The sequence below is a fragment of the Protopterus annectens genome, chromosome 3.part0 (genome assembly GCF_019279795.1).
Source record: "Protopterus annectens isolate FY-2018-M chromosome 3.part0, PAN1.0, whole genome shotgun sequence".
Lineage (NCBI taxonomy): Eukaryota > Metazoa > Chordata > Ceratodontiformes > Protopteridae > Protopterus > Protopterus annectens.
Genome location: NC_056731.1, coordinates 1,108,582,567 through 1,108,602,215, shown reverse-complemented (window position 1 = coordinate 1,108,602,215; position 19,649 = coordinate 1,108,582,567). Strand labels below are relative to the sequence as shown.

General features: G+C 45.6%; 1 protein-coding gene across 6 annotated transcripts in view; it reads right to left on the bottom strand.

Annotated features, from left to right (window-relative positions):
• LOC122796673 (serine/threonine-protein kinase WNK2-like) overlaps positions 1-19,649 on the bottom strand; it is a 745,557-nt gene that overhangs the window by 452,405 nt on the left and 273,503 nt on the right. The gene's annotated exons all lie outside the window — the stretch shown is intronic.

Here is a 19,649-nt window from a genome sequence, read left to right as displayed (position 1 = left end):
TAAGAGATCCCCCCCCAGCTAGCTATTAGGAGGGTAAATACCCTAGGAATACCACAGAGGGGAAGGAGGGTGGGTAATCCTGACTGCAGATGCTATCCTGTTCGGACATCTACATTTATGGTAGGTACAAAACTGTACTATGTCCTTCAAGGATGCATCTGCAGTCATAACAAATGGGTAGAATACCATAGCCAAACTAGGGGAGGAGGAAGAAGAATGATGGTGTAGTTAGGATCCCTTGCAATACAGCAGTGGCAAACCCTGCTCGGGATCTAGAGTATAGAGGTAAATTATAATGCTTGGCAAATGTATGCACGGAGGTCCAAGTAGCCGCCTCAATAATGTCCTTGGTTGCCACTCCTCGTAAGAAAGCTGTGGTAGTGGCTGTAGCCCTTGTAGAGTGAGGTCTTATGTTCTGTGGAATTGGTTTTCCATGGTAGGAGTAACAGAATCTGATGCAATTTCCTATCCACTTGGAAATTGTCTGTTTGGAAATTGCTTTTCCTTCCCGTCCTGTTGCATAGGCCACTAGAAGCTGGTCAGTTTTTCTATTGCCCTTGGTTCTGTCCAGGTAGTAGCGCAACTGTCTATGTAAATCCAAGGTATGCAGCAGTCTTTCCCCCCTGTTCTGTGGATTGGGAAAGAAGGTAGGTAGGTGGATTGCCTGGTTTAGAGACACTCTGGATACCACCTTAGGCATAAATGTAGGATTAGTTCTCATGGATACTCTATCTTGATGGAAGATTAGGAAGGGTTGTACTGCCATTAAGGCCTGTAGTTCCGAAATCCTTCTTGCTGAAGTAATTGCCAGTAGGAAAGCAGTTTTCCAGGATAGGTGTTGAAGATCTGCTGTTGCTGCTGGTTCGAATGGAGGGAGTGTCAATTTTTCTAGCACAAAGTTCAAGTCCCATGCTGGTAATGGTGGTTTCCTAGGAGGTTTTACATTCTTGATTCCTCTGAGGAACTGCCTGAGTAGAGGATGTGAGAAGACAGGGGGATCGAAGCTGTATTCTGCCGAAATAGCTGATGCATGTATCTTGATGGAGGAATAGGACAGGCCTGTATGGAGAAGCTCTGCCAAATACTCCAGGATGTTGGCAATATCTATCTTTGACACATCTTTTCCTCTTTCAGTGCTCCAAATGACAAACCTTTTCCATTTCCCTGCATAGTTCCTTCTTGTAGAAGGTCTGCGGGCCTCCAGGATAATGTCTTTAACCCTTTGGGATACATCTGGGTTAGTTGCTGTTATGTAATGTTCCAGGCAGTTAGTTGCAGAGTTTTTAGATTTGGATGCATGATGTTGTAGTCGTTCTGAGTTAACATCAAAGGCATGAGGGGTAGTGTCCACGTTCTCCCCCGTGACATGCTCCTCAGCAATGGATACCAGTGCTGTCTTGGCCAATTTGGAGCTATCAGAATTATCCTTGGACGCTCCTCTTTGATTTTCAGTAGTATCTTGTGCATCAAAGGAAGAGGTGGGAATGCATATGCTGTCAGGCCTTTCCAACTGAAGGATAGAGAGTCCACCTTCCATGCAAGTGGGTGGTATGTCCTTGTGCAGAATTTCTTGAGCTGGTGATTGAGTGGGGATGGGAATAGGTCTATTTGTGGCATTCCCCATTTCTGTGTGATGGCCTTGAAGATGTCTGGGTGTAGCATCCATTCGTGAGCATCCGAGGTAGTTCTGCTTAACATGTCTGCTAGGATGTTTTCTTTTCCGGTACAAATATTGCCTGTAACTGAATGTTGTAGCTCAGAGCCATATTCCATAGGTCCAGAGTCATTCGGCATAGGGGGTATGAATGAGTGCCTCCCTGTTTGTTGATGTACCACATGACTGTGGTGTTGTCTGTCCTTATCATCAAATGGCCTTCTTTGAGGAATGGTCTGAAATTCTGGATTGCTAGTTTTACTGCCAGCATTTCTTTTTGATTTATGTGCAGGTGCAGTTGATCTGGGGTACATAAACCTTGTATGCATTTGTCCAGCATGTGGGCCCCCCAACCTAGGTCTGAGGCGTCCGTTGTGATGGTTTGGCTTGCTTGAAAGTTGTGGAAGGGCAAGCCTGGGTTTGACTGGCATGCTTGAGCCCACCATAGGAACTCTTGTTTCAGGCATGGGATTAGTGGTATTTTGGTTTCTAAGCTGTGCCTGTGTTGAGACCATAAATTCTTTAGGTACCACTGTAGTTTTCTCATATGCAATCTGGCATGGGGGACCAGGATTATGCATGATGCCATGAAGCCCAAGGCCTGCAGTACTTTCCTTGCTGTTAAGTTTGTTCTGCTTTGTTAATGCCAAGAAGTAATGAGGGAGTTGTTCTTGTTTTTCTGCAGTTAGGAATGCCATTTGTTTTACTGTGTCCAATTCTGCACCCAAGAATGTTTTTGTTTGGGATGGTATTAGTCTTGACTTTTTTAAAATGACTGTGTATCCCAGGGCTTGTAGTAAGCAAATGACTCTTTGTAAGTCTTTTGTCAGTTTGCTTTTGTTGTCCGCTTGTATCAGGCAGTCGTCCAGGTATGGATAAATTTGGATTCCCTGTAGCCTGCAATGAGCGATTACTGATGCCAGGCATTTTGTGAATACTCTGGGCGCAGTAGATAAGCCAAAGGGCAATGCTGAGAATTGATAATGCTCTGATCCTGCAAGAAATCTGAGGTATCTTCTGCAATTTGGTCGTATGGGGACGTGCAGGTATGCCTCCTTGAGATCTAGAGTTACTAGCCAACACTCCTTGCCCAGCATGGGAAGAAGCTGCTGTAGGGTCAGCATTTTGAATTTTGGGACAATGATGAATGTGTTTAAGGTGGACAGGTCGAGAATAGGTCTCCAACTTTTCTCTTTTCTTGGTACTAGGAAGAGTCTGGAGTAGAATCCTTTGCCCTGTTCTGTTGGTGGTACTCTTTCCACAGCTCTCATCTTTGTTAATTGAGCTATCTGCTTTAGAGCTTCTGTTTTCTGATTTGGAGGTAGGTTTGGCATTCCTCTTTTTACTGGTAAGGTGTGGAAGTGAAACCTGTAGCCTTGGTCTATGGTCTGCAAAATCCACTTGTCTTTTGTGATATAGTGCCAATTTTTTGAAAATAAAGCTAACTTTCCGCCTAAGGGTGCTGCTATTTGTTCACTGGTAGGCGGTGTCAGAGCCAAGTCACTGTGATTGTCCTGTTGCAGTGGCAGTGGTTGTGTCTGTGCCTCGCTGGTTATTGCCTTGCCACTGGCGTCCTCTGTAGGCACCTCCTCTGGATTGATTTCTGCCTCTGGAACGTCTATTCCTGCCTCTCTGAGATTTAGAGGAGTCTGGAAAGGACCAATTTTTGGAAGGCCAGTTCCTGCTAAACCTTGGGGGCTGAACCTGTAAGAAATCTTTAACTGTTTGTAAAGATTCTGCCTTCTCTTCCATTTTCTTCATTACTTGCTGAGCAGGAGAACCAAATAGACTGGCCTTATCCATAGGAGCATCTAACAGCTTTGCTTTAACATGATCCAGCAAGACATGTTCTTTCAACCATGCATGCCTTCTTATAACTGTGCCAGTCATGGCTGATCTAAATGAAGCCTCCAGTGCAGCATAGCCACATTTTAAAGAATGGTTACTAACCTGCTGAATGTTATTCACCATTTCTAAAACATATTTCTTATCTAAGGAGTCATCAGAGGACAGTTTCTTAGTTAACTGATCAAGCATAAACTCTTGGTATTGGATCATATGAAACTGACAGTTCAAAGCTCTAGCTGAAAGAGTAGCAGAGGTGTAAACATTTTACCCCATCTCTCTAAGGACCTGGATTCCCTTTCAGAAGGAGAGGGTTTTTGCTGAGGTCGGCTACTGCCTTAGGCCCTGGGAGATAGTCTCAGGATCTGCAAGTGGGGCCTTGTATAGGTGGTGATGAGTGTCCGGTACCCTGTAAAACCTATCTGGTTTGGCAGGGGCTGGAGGTAAAGTATCAGGAGCAGTGCAAACATCATTAAATGCATCATCCACAACAGGCAGAACTGGAGGTATAGCTAAGGGCCTATGTTGCGGTAAGTGTAGAAAGGTCCTAAGCCTTTTTCTTGAATCTGAGAAATCTTGTCCCTGCCATTGGAATTGCTCTCTCATGGCATGTAAGGTTTCCCCAAAGGAAAATTCCTCTGGTGGAGAGGCAGATGGAATAGATTCTTCAGCATCGGAATCTTCATAAGTAGAAAAAGGAGCCTCTGGATGGTCTGTAATGTCTGAATCATCAGAAGAATCATTTGAGGACACTGGCTCTGGGGGCTCTGCTCTAGGTCTCTTTTCTGGAGGCTGAGAGGCCCTGTCTGGGTGAGATTGGGATCCCCTTATTAAAGAGATGAGATCCTCTGCCAGAGTAAGCATTTGAGAACTGGAACTGGGCCTGTGTGAGGGGGGTTTAACAGGCATTGATTTAGCAGTTTTGGCTGCTTTAGCCCTGGCAAAGGCCTTAATAGACATGGCTGCAGGAGGCCTAGCAGCACCACGTGCTGGGGTAGAGACATCCAAAGGGATGGTGTCTGATAATTCTATAGGAACCACATTAGTAGGCAAAACTTCAGAGGCCGATTCAACTAGGGTAGCAGGAGCCTCGGTAGTAGTCATGGATTCGGCTGAAGATTGACCCGTTTGCTCGGTTTCGGCCGAAACCGAGACACTCGCGGTTTGCTTAACCGTGGTTTTGGCCGAAACCGCAGAACGCGAGTGTCGGTCTTTTTCTTTGCGTTTTTTAACAATTTGAGAAGTCGGGGGATCCGACGGCATAATGTACGCAAAATCTGAGCCGAAAAACTGTTCAGCAAACTCCGACCGACACCTAAGCGTTCGTCGGTTGAAGGAAGCACAGGCTAAACAGGCTGCTACGTCGTGGTCTGGGCCTAAACAAGGTAAGCAGTAAGAGTGGAAATCTTTATGAGGTATTTGTTTCCCACAAGTTGAACAGTTATTTACTTTTTCTGACATCGGCTGAGGCAAGAAAGAGTCCCCAACGGGGTACTTAGCTTTTTAGAAGTCTTGAAGTAGTATTCGGTAGTAGTAATCTCTGGATCTGACTGACCGGCACTTGCGAACAGCTTCTGCTTCGGGCGCCACGCGGCAAGAAAGACTGAGGAAAATGGCGTCGGCTGATGCCTTTATACCCGAAGACCAGCAGAGATGACGTCGGGTGAAGTGCGACACCAGCCGAGGCCAGACCCAGACTTTGGAATCCGGCCGACCGAAGGGCTGCCTGACGACAGGACAACCCATTTGTTATGACTGCAGATGCATCCTTGAAGGACATCAAGAAGCTACTACATGGTGTGGAACAAAGTAAAAAGTAAATATTCCTGCCATAAAAGATGGCCATAAAGAGGATAGGTAGAAAGGATAGAGAAAGCCAGGGGGCTGGAGGGAGGGGAAACCAGGATTGCAACAGTGAATACACTCTGACATCTACATTTACGGTAAGTGTACACAACTGTACTATGTTCTTTGTGTTTCACTGTTGCAGTCATCACACTTGGGTTGATTCCCAAAGCTGAGGAAGGGTGGAGGCAGTCAAAAAGTTTTAGGGGTGGCAAGCAGGCCTTGTAAGACTGCTGTAGCAAATCCAGCTCTGGATTTAGAAAAAATAGCTAAATGGTAATGCTTGGTGAAGGTGTGTACAGTACTCCAAGTTACAGCTTCCAGGATGTCCCTGGTAGGGACTCCCCTGAGAAATGCTGTAGAGGCTGAAGTAGCTCTAGTGGAATGAGTTCTGATCCCCTGAGGGGTAGGTTTTCCATGGTGCTTGTAGCAGAAATGGAGGCAGTGTGCTATCCGTTTGGAAATGGCTTGCTTCAAAATGGCCTTTCCCTCTGCCCCTGTAGCAAAGCTGACTAGCAGCTGGTCAGATTTTCTGAAAGGCTTAGTGCTGTCAAGGTAGAGCCTGAGATGTCTGTGCATGTCCAAGGAGTGCAGGATCCTTTCCCCTTTATTCTGAGGATTAGTGAAAAAGGTTGGCAAATGGATGGATTGGTTTAAAGCCACACTGGATACCACCTTGGGCATAAAGAATGGGTTAGTCCGGAGAGAAACCTTGTCAGCATGGAAAATAATGAAGGGTCGCCATTAGTGCCTGTAACTCAGACACTCTTCTAAATGAAGTAATAGCTAGAAGTAAGGCTGTTTTCCAAGAGAGGAATTTTAACTCTGCTGAAGCAGCAGGTTCAAAAGGGGGAAGTGCGAGCTTCTTCAGTACGAAGTTAAGGTCCCAGGCCAGGGTGAGAGCGCTCCTAGGGGGGCCTTAAATTGTTAGCTCCTACCAGGAACTGTTTAATGAGAGGGTGAGAAGAGAGGTGGCTCAGTATTATAATGAGCTGAAATGGCAGAGGCATGAGTCTTAATGGATGAGTAGGACCCTCTGTGGAGCAACTCTGCTAGGTAATCAAGGAATTGAGGTAAGGTGGGCACTGCTGTGTCCTTTCCTTGAGACAGACTCCAAGAACAATATCTTTTCCACTTTTCAGCATAGGATTTCCTAGTACTAGGCCTTCTGGCCTCAAGGATGATGTCCATCACCTGTTTGCGGAGGGATGCTGGTGGTGTATTCAGGGGATAAGCCAGGCTGCAAGGTTTAAGGTTTGCGCTGTGGATGCAAAATCTGTCCCTCCTGCTAAGACAGCAGGGAAGGTGTCTGATGTAGGTGCCAGGGTAGCACTGCTGCCAGACTGCGTAGGAGTGGGTACCAGTCCTGGTGTGGCCAGTCTGGTGCAATAAGGATTGCCCTTGTCCTGTCCTGTTTGATCTTGAGTAGCACTTTTGAGAGGAGGGGCAGAGGAGGAAAGGCATACATTGAGAGGTTTTCCCATGTTGAAGTCAAATAACAAAATACTCCCACCAGCAGGACTTAGCTTAGCTCAACGTACCAAAGAAGTTACTGTAATGTCAGATAAAAGTCCACAATGGAGCGTAAGAAAGTTGCAGCTTATAAAAAACTCATTAGCTGATTTAAATCCTTTATTTGGACAGAGCAGCAAAACAGAAACACATCCAACATCCAGCAAGATATATTGATATTGGATGTGTTTCTGTTTCGCTGCTCTGTCCAAATAAAGGATTTAAATCAGCGAATGAGTTTTTTATAAGCTGCAACTTTCTTACGCTCCATTGTGGACTTTTATCTGACATTACAGTAACTTCTTTGGTACGTTGAGCTAAGCTAAGTCCTGCTGGTGGGAGCATTTTGTTATTAGGTTTTCCCATGTAAAGGATAGGGCCACCCACCTTCTATGCTCTGCTGTGAGAGTTCCTGGTGCAAAATTTGCTCAACTGATGGTTTTGGGGGAGGCAAAAAGGTCCACCTCCAGTGTTCCCCACCTCTGGGTTAGAAGTTTGAATTAATTGGGTTCCAGTTTCCACTCGTGAGGGTCCAGTAGATTTCTGCTTAAGTCGTCTACCAGTAAATTTTGCTTGCCTGGCAGGACTTGTGCTTGTAGGTGCACTTGGTTGCTCAAGGCTGTTTTCCACAGGGCCATGGCTAAACTGCACAGTGGGTAAGAATGAGTACACCCCTGCTTGTTTATGTACCACATAACTGTGGTGTTGTATGTCTTTATCAGGAGCTGCCCTGGAAGGATAAAAGTTATTTGAAGGCTGTCAGAGCATTCTGTACAGCTAGCATCTCTTTTTGATTGATGTGCAGAAGAATTTGTTCTGGGGCTCCATTTGCCTTGAATGCATTTGCCTGCCATGTGAGCCCCCCCTCTGATGTGTCTGTTGTCAGGGTTTGGGCAGCGACGGGTTGAGTGAAAGGAAGTCTCTTTTTGGGGTTGCATGCCTCTCCCCACCAAAGGAACTCTGCCCTTAGACACGGTAGGATAGGAATCACGGTTTCCAGGTCCTGAGAATGTTGACACCAGAGACTTTTTAAGTACCACTGAAGTTTCCTCATATGCAGTCTTGCATATGGAATTAGCAGAATGCATAAGGCCATGAACCCTAGGACTTGCAGTATTTTCCTTACAGATAGCTGGGTTTTGGTGGCCATTAGTTTGAAATAGTCTGTCAAATGGACCTGTTTTCTGGAGTGAGGATTGCCATCTGGGAAGTTGTGTTCAAGCTTGCTCCCAGGAATACAATTTGTTGGCTGGGCACCAGTTGTGATTTATTTTTGTTGATGGTGTACCCCAGTGAAGTTAGAAGTCTTTTTACAAATGCCAGGTGCTGAAGTAGTAATTCCTGACTGTCCGCCTGAATCAGGCAATCGTCCAAGTATGGGTAAATTTGAATATTTCTCTGCCTGCCGTATGCAATGGCTGGAGCCAGCCACTTTAGCTCATCTACTGCGCCCACAGTATTCACAACGGGAAGTGCAGAGAACTGATTGTGCATAGAGCCTGCCCTGAAACGTACATATTTCATGCAAGACTCCCTTATGGGGATGTGCAGATAAGCTTCTTTTAAGTCTAGGGTGACTAACCAGGCATCTTTGGCTAGCACAGGAAGAAGCTGTTGCAGTGTAAGCATTTTGAATTTTGGGACCACCAGAAAGGTGTTTAAAATTGATAGCTCCAGGAAAGGGCACCAGGAAGAGTCTGGAGTAGAAACCCTGTCCCCTTTGTTCTACTGGAACAGGCTGAATAGCCCTGATATGGAGAAGGGAAAGTACTTGCTTTTGAGCCTCTGCCCACTGGTTTGTAGGAAGGTCCGGCAACCCGCTTGGGGTTTGCAGTGAGGGGAAGTAGAATCTGTATCCCTGGGATACAATGTTTAGAACCCATCGGTCCTGAGTAATGGACATCCAGTTTTTTGCATGAAGGGTGAGTTTTCCTCCTAGGGGTGCAAGTACTTGAGCATGTCTGGGAAGGATAATTGGAAAGTCATTGTGAACTTTTTCCATAAGGGGTGGCATAAACTCCCTGTTTTTGAGGTGGGAACACTCCACTGTTTACATCTCTGCATACCCTGAGACTGTAGTCTTGGTGGTCTGTTTCCCCTGAGTTTGGACTGAGAAGGCCTGGGAGGGACTGAGAAGGACCAGCTTTTTTGAAGACCAATGCCTACTGAATCTAGATGGCTGCATCTGTAAGAAATCTTTGACAGTTTGCATAGATTTAGCTTTTTCTTCCATCTTTTTAAGAACAACTTCTGCTTTTGTGCCAAACAAACAATCCTGATTTAATGGAGCATTTAGTAATTTTGCTTTGACATGGTCTGGCAAGACTTGTTCCTTCAGTCAAGCATGCCTTCTCAGTACAGACCCAGTGACAGCATCCCTGCAAGATGCTTCTAAGGCATCAAACCCACACTGCAAAGTATGTTTACTAACTTGGTTTGCAGAATGCACTAACTCTGTAAATCTTTATTTACTGCACAATCTGGAAGTAACACAATTTTTTGTTTAATTAGTTCCATAATATGCTACTGGTACTTCAACATGTGAAACTGGCAATTCAAAGCCCTGATGGCAAGAGTTGCAGAGGTATATAGCTTCTTACCCCATCTGTCTAAAGCTCTAGTATCCCTGTCTGAAGTGGTAGGGTTTTTGGCTGTAGTAGCTTTAATGCCTTTAGGTCCCTGGGAAATGGTCTCTGGATCTGCAGTAGGATTCTTAAAGAGAAATGTGTGAGAGTCAGGTACTCTGTAGTACCTGTCAGGTTTTCTAGGAGCTGGTGGTAAAGTGATTCCACGAAGACATCATCTACAATATCCAGGACAGGGGGTATAGCTAGAGGTCTGTGCGGAGGCAAATCTAAAAATTCCCTGAGTCTCTCTTTGGACTGGGGATAGTCCTGGCATTCCTAGTGGAAATGCTCTCAAGGTATGCAAGGTTTCACCAAAAGAAAAATCATCTAGAGGGGAGGCAGAGGGAATGGATTCCTCTGCATCTGAATCCTCATAGGTAGACAAGGGTATGTCCTATTTATCAGAAGGGTCAGAGTCATTGGACTCCTGGTCTGTAGAATCAGAAGGAAATTCAATTATTTGTCTTTTAGCAGGGGAAGGTGGCTCCCCCTAATTAGAGTAATGTCTTCAGCCATTCTAAGCATTTGTTTTTGTGGCATGGGAGCTTGAGCATGCGCTTTGGACGTCGGTTTTCTCGGCGTAGTGTGAACTCTGGGCCTGATAAACTCGGTAGATTTAGTTAAAAATGAAGATGTTGGTTTAATACGAAAATCGGTAGGTCAGAATACACCCTCAGAAGCCGGTGCCTGCACAGCGGCTCCAGACCCATCCAAGATATAGACATCCGCAAGTTGCATAGTTGAAGAAGCATCTTGCGGCATACCAGACTCAGAATTGGTCTCAGCAGAGGCCTGCGAATCTGTAGAAGTGGGCATCAGGGTCTGCAAAGGCAACTCACTGAGTACCGGTGGACTGGCAACTAGCTTAACGGAAGCATAGTCGGCAGTTTTTGACCTATGCGGTCTCTTTGTGCTTTTTCGGAAGATTGGTAGTCGGATGACTTACCGAAGCCATTTCGGTAAAGAGAATGAGAGCGAAAGAATTTAGCTACAAAAATAGCCCAACAACAAATGGTTTGGGTGTTAAACAAGGCACAAAACCAACAGAGAGGGACGTTGTGGTCTGGGCCTAAACAGGTGACGCAGTAAGAATGAAAATCTCTGAGATATTTGCTTTCCACAGGCAAGACAATTGTTAACTTTTTTCTGACATCGGTTAGAGCAAGAAAAAAGAATCCCCAGTGGGGTACTTAGCTTTAGAAGACTTCAGGTTTGAAACTCGAAAAACAAAAATTTCAGGTAGTGGCCGACAGGCACTTGCGAACTGCCTTTGCTTCGGCCTCCTTCTCGACAAGAAAGACTGATGTAATGGCGCCGGCTGCATGTTTTATATCCCTGATGACCTGATGTTATGGAAGAGGCGACAGCATCCGACGCAGAAATCCCAAGACTCTGGTATTCGGGCCAACTGAGGGCTACCTGCAGGCAGATAACCCAAGTGTGATGACTGTAACAGTGAAACACGAAGATCATCTGTTCACTTTGGTGTTACAGTACACACCCTGGAGATAAATAGAGCACATCCAATCGTCCTTCTGAAGAAAAGGTAGAATGGACTGAAATATGACCATCCGGAACTTGGCATTCTTTACAAACTGACTGAGACTGCTGAGGTCCAGAATGGGTCTTAGGTCCCCTGTTTTCTTTGGCACTAAAAAGAACCTTGAGTAATTTCCAAATACTCTCTGGTCTGGTGGGACCTGTTGAATGATTATCTTTTTCTATCAGCTTTTGAATTTCTAGGGCTGCTAACTCCAGCTGACTGGGTGGTACATTGGGGAGTGTTTTCTGATTGGTTGATGGAAGTTGTAAAAAGGGAATGAAACAACCCGGATATAATTTTTCGCACCCAAGTGTTGTTTGTGACTGCCTCCAGAGTAAAGCAGTTAGGCACCCCCTTCAGCAGGTCTAGAAAGGTTTATCAGATAAAGGACTCTCAAAACCCTTGGTATTGTGAACCTCCTCTGCAGAGAGAGTGGCGTCTTCCACTGAAACTCTCTCCTCCCGCTTCTGGGGGAAGTTTCTTCTTGCGAGTCCTGGAAAGGACCTTGAGACTTTTGGAACCACATCATTTTCCAGCAATCAGAGTGGAGGTAAAAAGATCTCTGCAAGGTAGAAAAATGTATTCCCATGGCAGACAATGTCTATGGAAGTGTGTTTCTTTCACTGTTGGACCAAACAAAGAAGATCCATCAAAGGGAGCACTGATGAATGAAGACTTGAAGGGCTCCACAAAGTCACAATCATAACCAGGCATGTCTCCTGACAGCTATGCCTGAAGCCACTACCCAAGAGGAAACTTCAACTGCATGACAGATTAACCTCATGGACATGCTGGAGATAGACTGAAGAGTGGCCAGTTGCAAAGATAGCTGTTTGTGCTCTTCTGCTGACATGGACCTAGGAGGATGTTTGGAGAAATTCTTTACGTCTCTAATCTAGTAAAGTGTTCCAAATAATTCAGCAACCAGAGAGCAAAAGTCGCTGTGGTGTAAACACGTTTTCCAACTCTATCCATTGCCCTGGACTCCCTGTTAGGAGTGTGAACTTAGCTCTGTTCTGCCAGATCTTTCTTAGTGGCTGCTGCCACAACCACGACATCCACAGAACTCCCTTACCCTAATGAGGCCCGTCTTTTGGAGGCGCAATAAATTTATTGGGGCGATGACGGATGGTCTCCATTATATCTGGTTCCTTCCATGCCCTGAGAGACACCAGATCTATAAGGTCATCAGCTAGAGGGTAACCCAAGACACAGATGGGCAGGACCTGAAGGCTACCAGGAACACTAACTCCTTCTGGGAAGGGGGATCAGAAGACCATCCACCTTTCAGACTAAGAATCTCTAAAATGTCTCCAAAGGAGATGTCTTCTGGTGAAGACCTTGGGGACCCAACCCCTTCATCCAAGTCAGCCCCCCCCCCCCCCAGGAATCTTTAACCAAAAACACCATGTGCCTCCTTTTGACAACCTCTTCCAGAAGACCTCATCAGTGGGATGATCTGGAGAAGTATCGAAAAGAAGGGAAGTTCCAGTAGGGGAACTGCCTGGAAGCTTGAACGGTCTATCTTTCCCTGCAGAATAGAATAATGAGGCTCAGAACTAGAATCCGATGGTGGCAGAGGGGTAGGATCCAAAGAAATGAGTAGACTGAACTCTCAGATGAGAGAAAGCCCTCTCCAACACCTCAAAGGCAGAAGGACTGGGAGAAGACAAAACTCCAGGTGCTGCCTAGCCTTGACTTTGCTTGGGCTCCTGCCAGGAAGAGAGGAGTCAGACCTGAGCTTTCTAGCACCAATGGGAGGGGACAGCTCAGACAACCTTGGAATTGGATCCAGAGGCAGCTTCTGCTCATAGAATAGACCTGCTCTACGATGATCGGTGCCGAGCGAGTCAAGGACACAGTCAAAGTCGAAGACCTAGCTGTCTTCGGATCTGATGCATCGACTCTTGGGATTCTTGGATCTGAGGACTCCGAATCACTGGATGGATTGGAAAAGTCGAAACAAGCGGGTGAGAAACAGGTAGAAGGTTCACAGATTTGATGGGAGAGAGACAGCAGACAATACAGCCATCTGAATCAGAATCATGAGAAACTTCCTCATCATCCCAGCCATATCTGCTCTGGTGGGACCTGACAGAGAATGATGTTGAACGGGAATGGGATATCCTCTCTGGCATCTCCTGTAAGAAAGGAGATTGAAGCAAATACTCTGGAGAGAAACAAAGACTCCGGGTTCTGGGAGACTTCCAGGCGTCCCCACAGTCAGATCCGATCTTTTCACTATTTTAGCTGGTGGCTCAAAGGTTGGAGCAGACTTCGAAGAATGGAAAGGAGAGCATTTTCTGTGCTCTGTGAACTCTGAAGAGGAATTGTGTTTCTTGTTGGGGGGATTGAGCCCTGAAACAGAAGCAGCAGAGGAGGAAGTAATCCTTTTAAGAATAGCTTATTCTGGCAATCACTCAAAGCCAGAGAGTTGAAGCCTGCACCAATATGACAAAAAGGTTCGAGGTGGGCCTCTCCTAAACAGTATATGCACTCCCTGTGGGAGCAAGAATTGGGTGTCTTATGCCCACAGGAAGTACACTTTTTAAAACCTGTATGTTTTTCAGCTAAGTCAACAGACAAGAGAAACAGATTTTTTTGGAAGGTACAAAAATTACAGGAAGGACAAATAGCAGTAATGGTATACAAAAATTTCCCCTATGAGTAGGTATGAAGAAAGAAAGGAAAGTAATACTAACAATGGTAACTAATATCCAAAAACAAAAAGGTAAGAAAGAGAACAATGTAAACGCCTAATGCAGAAAACCGAAAAACTAGAAAGGGAGGAAAGGTGAAAGGTAGAAAGTCAGAAAAATTGTAAAGAATTTTTAATTTTATTCACAAATAAGCTATGAAAATACCTTATAAGCTTGAGAAAGCACGATCCATGTTTGAAGCGAAGCAGTGGCAAACTGGTATTACAGGGGTCTGTCTGAGGCACTGTGGGTAAAGGGATGAGCTTGAGAGTCAGATCAGAAAATCTAGGTGAATGCGGCCAAGACGGATTCGAGATCCATCAGTTGAGGAATGAATAAAAATGACATCAAATCCATGGATCCACCCATGAAAACAAAGTAGTGGAATTCCCTGGTATTCTGGCCAAATTTTCCTCAGTCATCAGAAACACCACTTACTTTCTCTCTTAGAGAAGAGCAAAGGCCTTGCATGACTAACTGGCTCTGTGAAACTTCCACTTGCACATTAAGGTACCAAAGACAGCAAGCAATATGAGCCAATATGACCAAATCACACAGAGCCAAAGTTTACACTGCCAAGTGAATATACTACACTTAAAAAAAGAAGTTATGTACTCACCATAACGTTCCATGCGAGTTGTCCATCTCGTCTTCATTCTATACTGATGGGTTTGGAACTGAGCCTTGGTTCCGACTCTGCCATTTACTAGAGCTCGAGGCTCCATCCCCATCCCATGAAGCTATAGTGCCTTCCTCAGATCTGGTTTGTTGATATATTTATGTCCCTATTTATACTAATATATACATATGCACAATATTTACAACCCTGGACAGGAATCAAAGTACATCAGATGCACAGGAGGGATTCCTCGATCCGCCAGGAGCTAAAAGAAGGCTGGGGGTAAGAGGATGGGATGTAAGAATGAAAACGAGATGGACAACTCACATGGAACATTATGGAAAGTACATAACTTCTTTATGTGAAGTTGTCTTGTCTCGTCTTCATTCTATACTGATTGGACAGCGTGTCCCTAGCACCATATTTCTTGGGTGGCTCATGGGAGAATATTCTTCAGAACAGTGGACCCAAATGAGGCCCTGTCCCTGGAGGCCAGATCAAAGCTGTGAGACCTTGCCCATGTTGCTGCTGCACAAATTGGTAATCCTGCTTTAAAGGCCTGAGAAGTTGACACAGATCTGGTGGAATGTGCCTTTATCAATTGTTTGATGATTGATACATGAATGAGTTACAATCTGATAACCATCTGGATAAGGTCGTTTGTTACTGCTAGACCTTTCCTATTTTCTGAAAATGAGACAAAAATTGGTCAGATATTCTATGTTCTTTTGTTCTGTGCAAATAGAAGTGTAGCTGTCTATGAACATCAAGTTGGTGAAGCATGTACTCTGCCTTACTGCCATATTTGGGGAAGAAAACTGGTAGATCTATAGATTGATTTGGATTGAACTCTGAACATACTTTTGGTAGAAAGGAAGGGTTTGTGCATAATGAAACCCTATCATTATGGAATACAATGTATAGAGATTTGATAGAGAAAGCTTGTAACTCAAACTCTTCCAGCTGATGTGATTGCTACCAGAAAAACAGTCTTCCAGGATAAAAATTTTAAGCTACAGGATGATGCTGGTTCAAATGAAGGAAGGATTACACAGGAAAGAACAAAATGGTGGAAGTGGTCATATGGATGGCCTTAGCAAGTTGGTGCCTCTCAGGAAAGCTTTTGAAAGTTTGAGACATAATATTAATTCCCTCCTTTCCAATATGAAAATTTGAGATTGCTGCAGCTGCTCCTTCATTAAAAAGCTTAGCCAAAAATTCTAGAATGAATGGCAAGGGTGCTGAGTAAGGGTCGACAGAGTTTTGCAAAGCCCAGATTGAAAATCTTTTTCATTTGCTATGACAAAGCTTCCCTGTAGACATCTTATTAGAAGAAATTAAGATGCGTCGGACTTATGGGGTAAAGTTGTGTAGCCTGGCTATATTGGGAACAGGAGCAGCCATGCTTGTCAATTTTAGGGAGTGAAGAGATGAATGGAGAGTCTCCGACGAGTGTGTCAGGAGGTCTGGCACTGGGTCCAGAATCCAGGGTTCTTCCAGAAGATGAGGCTTCAAGGAAGGGAACCATATTTGACGAGGCCAGTATGGGGCCATTAGAATTAAGGTCCTTCCCAGACTGCCGGCTTTCTGAAGAACTTTGGGTATTACAGGAAAGGATGGAAATGCATAAAGGAGTCCCGGGGGCCAATCATGTACAAGTGCATCCCTCGGGGAATCCCCTGGAGGGGGGATCAGGGCAAAGTAGCTGCTGCATTTTGTATTTGTGGCTGTGGCGAATAGGTCGCAGCAAGGCTGGCCCCATCTGAGAAATATCTTTTCCGCTACTTCTTCCTTCAGGGACCACTCGTGTGGCCATCAGAATTGCTCTGCTTAGTTTGTCCTCTATCACGTTGGATTTCCCCAGGATATGTGTTGCTATTAGAAAATGCTGGGAGGACTTTGTCTACTGCCATACTCTCAGGGCCTCTCGACAAAGGGGATAAGATCTGGTCCCTCCTTGTTTATGTACCACACAATTGACATATTGTCTGTTTGTACTGCAATTGCATCTATCGGAAGAGAGTCCTGGAATGCTTGCAACACCATCAACACTGCTCTCATCACTAGTACATTCATGTACAAATGAGCCTCGTGATCCTGCCAAGTGTCTTGGGCTATTCTTCCCTGATAATGCCCCCACCCACCCATCCTACCTGGGAAGTGTTCGTGGTCACTGTGGCTATTGGGAGTAGGAGAGTAAATAAGTCGACCCATCATTACTTGGTCAGAGCGAAGCCACCAACGAAGGTCTTTCTTGCAGGTTTCTGTCAGAATTATGAGGTGGGACACAGGCAGCTCCTGCATGGACCAATGAGTGAAGAGCATCCACTGGAGGATTCTCAGGTGTAATCTTGCTAGAGGAAACACAATTATTGTTGCTGCCATAGTGCCTGGTACTTTTAAGACTGTTCTTGCTTGAATCTTGTCTTGAAGAGGAGGTCTCAGATTTGAAGATGAGTCTGAACCCTGTCTGGAGGCACCTTGACTATCATGGTTTTATAGTGTTTAATTCTGTGCCTACAAAGATGATATATTGTGATGGCAATAAGGCAGACTTTTCATAATTTACCAAAATCCCAGTAGTGTCTCTTGCTTGAATAAGTAGGTGTTTGGTGGTGGCGGTTAAGAGCCAGTCGTCTAGGTATGGAAGCACTTGGAATCCCGGAAGCCTCAGCTGAGCTGTAACTACTGCCATGCATTTGGTAAACACTCTGGGGGCTGTATTGAGGCCAAAGGGCAGATCTCGAAATTGGGAATGACTGGCACCGAGCCGAAAGCGCAGATGATTCCTAGATTGCCTGTCCATTTTTGTGCAGCAGTACGCATCCTGGAGGTCTACAGAGCACATCCAATTGCCTTTCCCTAGAAAGGGAAGTACTGACTGAAACACAACCATCCGAAACTTGTCTTTTCCACAGACTTGTTGAGTTTGCTGAGATCCAATATAGATCTCCAGTCCCCAGTCTTCTTTGGAACTAAAAAGAACCTTGAGTAAGTTCCAGATCCTACCTGGTCTGTCTGGATTGACTGGATGACTCTCTTGCAGCAACTTTTGAATTTCTGAAGCCGCTTGCTCCCCGTGACTGGGTGGAACATCCGGGATTTTCTTGATCCTTGGAGGTGGCATAGAAAAGGGGATTGAGTAACCTCTGGATATGATTCTTTATACACATTTGTCTTTTGTAATGTCTAGCCAGGCTTGTGAGTATAGAAATAAGCGACCCCCGGACTGCCTCCAGAGGCTGACAGGCGGGCCCGCTCAAAGGGTTTACCGAAGAAAGATTCTCTGTCACCCTGGTTTTGTGGACCCCCTCTGCCGCATGGGCGGCATCTTCCATTACCTCCTCCTCTGCCCCTGGAGGAAGGTTCACCCTGTGTGTCTTGGAAAGCTCTATGGGATTTTTGGAATCACATTTTCCCTCCCTTTTGACCCTTGAGATATGGTCTAGAAGGTGAGGAAAAACGGACTCCGATGGCAGAGAGTCTTTTCCTTCTTGATGACTCCGGGTAAGTGTTTCCTTGACTTTAGGCCAAAACAAGGAAGAGCCATCAAATGGGGTACTGACAAAGGATGACTTGAAGGGTTCCACAAAACTGTACAAGCGCATCCATGAATGTTTCCTAAGGGCAATTGTGGAACCCAATGATCTGCTCGCTCCATCGGCTGCATAAGAGGCGAGCCTCCTGGACAAGTTAACCACTGAATTAAGGGTGGCCAGCTGTGAAGATACCTTATCCGCTACCCTCGCATGTACTGTACCCTGTAGGAATATCTCCAAGCTCTTTTAGGAGATCTCTCTGAAGTCTTGTAAAATGCATAAGGTAATTCACGGACCTAAGAGTGAAGGCCACTGAAGAAAACATGTGCTTTCTGTACCTGTCCATCATCTGCGACTCCTTATTCGAGGGATGGACAGATGTGGAAGTTTCAGATAGCTCCTTCTTTGTGGCTGCCACCACAACCATAGCATCTACAGGGACACTTTGGTCAAAAAGGCTTTGTCATCTGGGGAGGTGATAAATTTGTTAGACCTCAGAGGGACAGGCTCCACTGTATCTGGAGACTCCCACGCCTTTTGACAAACTAAGGCCATCAGTTCATCGAAAGGAGGAGAAACACCCAGGTGGCTGAAGGTAGAGACCCAAAAGCCTTCAGGTACACAGACTTCTCATCAGAAGGGGAAATGGGCTTGCAGCCGCCTCTCTGTTTAAGTATTTCCAAGATGTCTGCAAAGGAGACATCCTTAGAGGGCGACCATAGGGACCCTTCCGACTCCTTGAGGTCCGTGTCCAATGTGATTGACTCATCTGGGGAGTCCACATGTTTTCTCTTACATAACCTCTTCCGAGGAACCGGAGAGGTTTTGGAAGACAGGGTGTCACCCAATGGGGCATCCAGATGCTTATGGTCTCTCCGCTGTTGAATGACTGTATGCGCAGAGATAGATATTGGTGCTCTTGAGGATGGAACACTTGGATCCAACAGTGATTATGTCCATGTGGACAAGGCTCTCCTCATAGCTGCAAAGGCCCCCTCCCATGGGGCTCGTGGAAGTCCCCGGTTCTGAGGAATCGGGAGACCCCCCCCCCCCAACACCATGGGGGTTGGCTTGGAAGCAGAGGTAGGAGCCGAGCTCACACGAGCCTAGGCCCTGAGAGGTAAAGTCAGTGCCAAAAAGGTTTTGGTTCGACTATCCTCCCCGGACCCAACCTGCAAGTGTCAGCCATTAGACACCTCAGATGGCATCAGCCACTAGACACCTCAGATGGCACAGAGGTAATCAGAGTGATCAGAACCAAAGAGACTGTAACAGGTCTTAGTTCCGTTGGCTCCATCACTATAGGCTCCACACATTCTGGCGCCAAAACCAGCGCTGGGGTCGGAGGAGGAATTAAAGATAAAGGGATGGGCACAGTCGGTTCCAAGCTTCTCGGAGTCAGCTCAAGGCAGCAAATTAGCTAGCGCTGGTGTCTTGAGTAATCTCTACACCACACAATCTGTGTCAAAATCAGATAGGCTCCTGGAGGATGTCGAAGATGGAGCAGACTCTAGACTGTTGGAATGGGGAGCTAAAAGTCGGGGAGACGGTCTTCAATGCAGGTGAGCTGCTCCAGACTGAAAATGCCATCAATTCCAATTCAGATGGTACTGAGGCAGTAGGGTCTGTCATGATCAGACTTTTTTTGAAGTTGTCGAAGACATCTTTGTCAGTACAGTAGATGGATCAGACTATTCAGAATTGGATGAAGATGACTTTTTGTTAGTTTTACCATTAGGTTTAGAAGGACTTTGATCTTTGTCCAT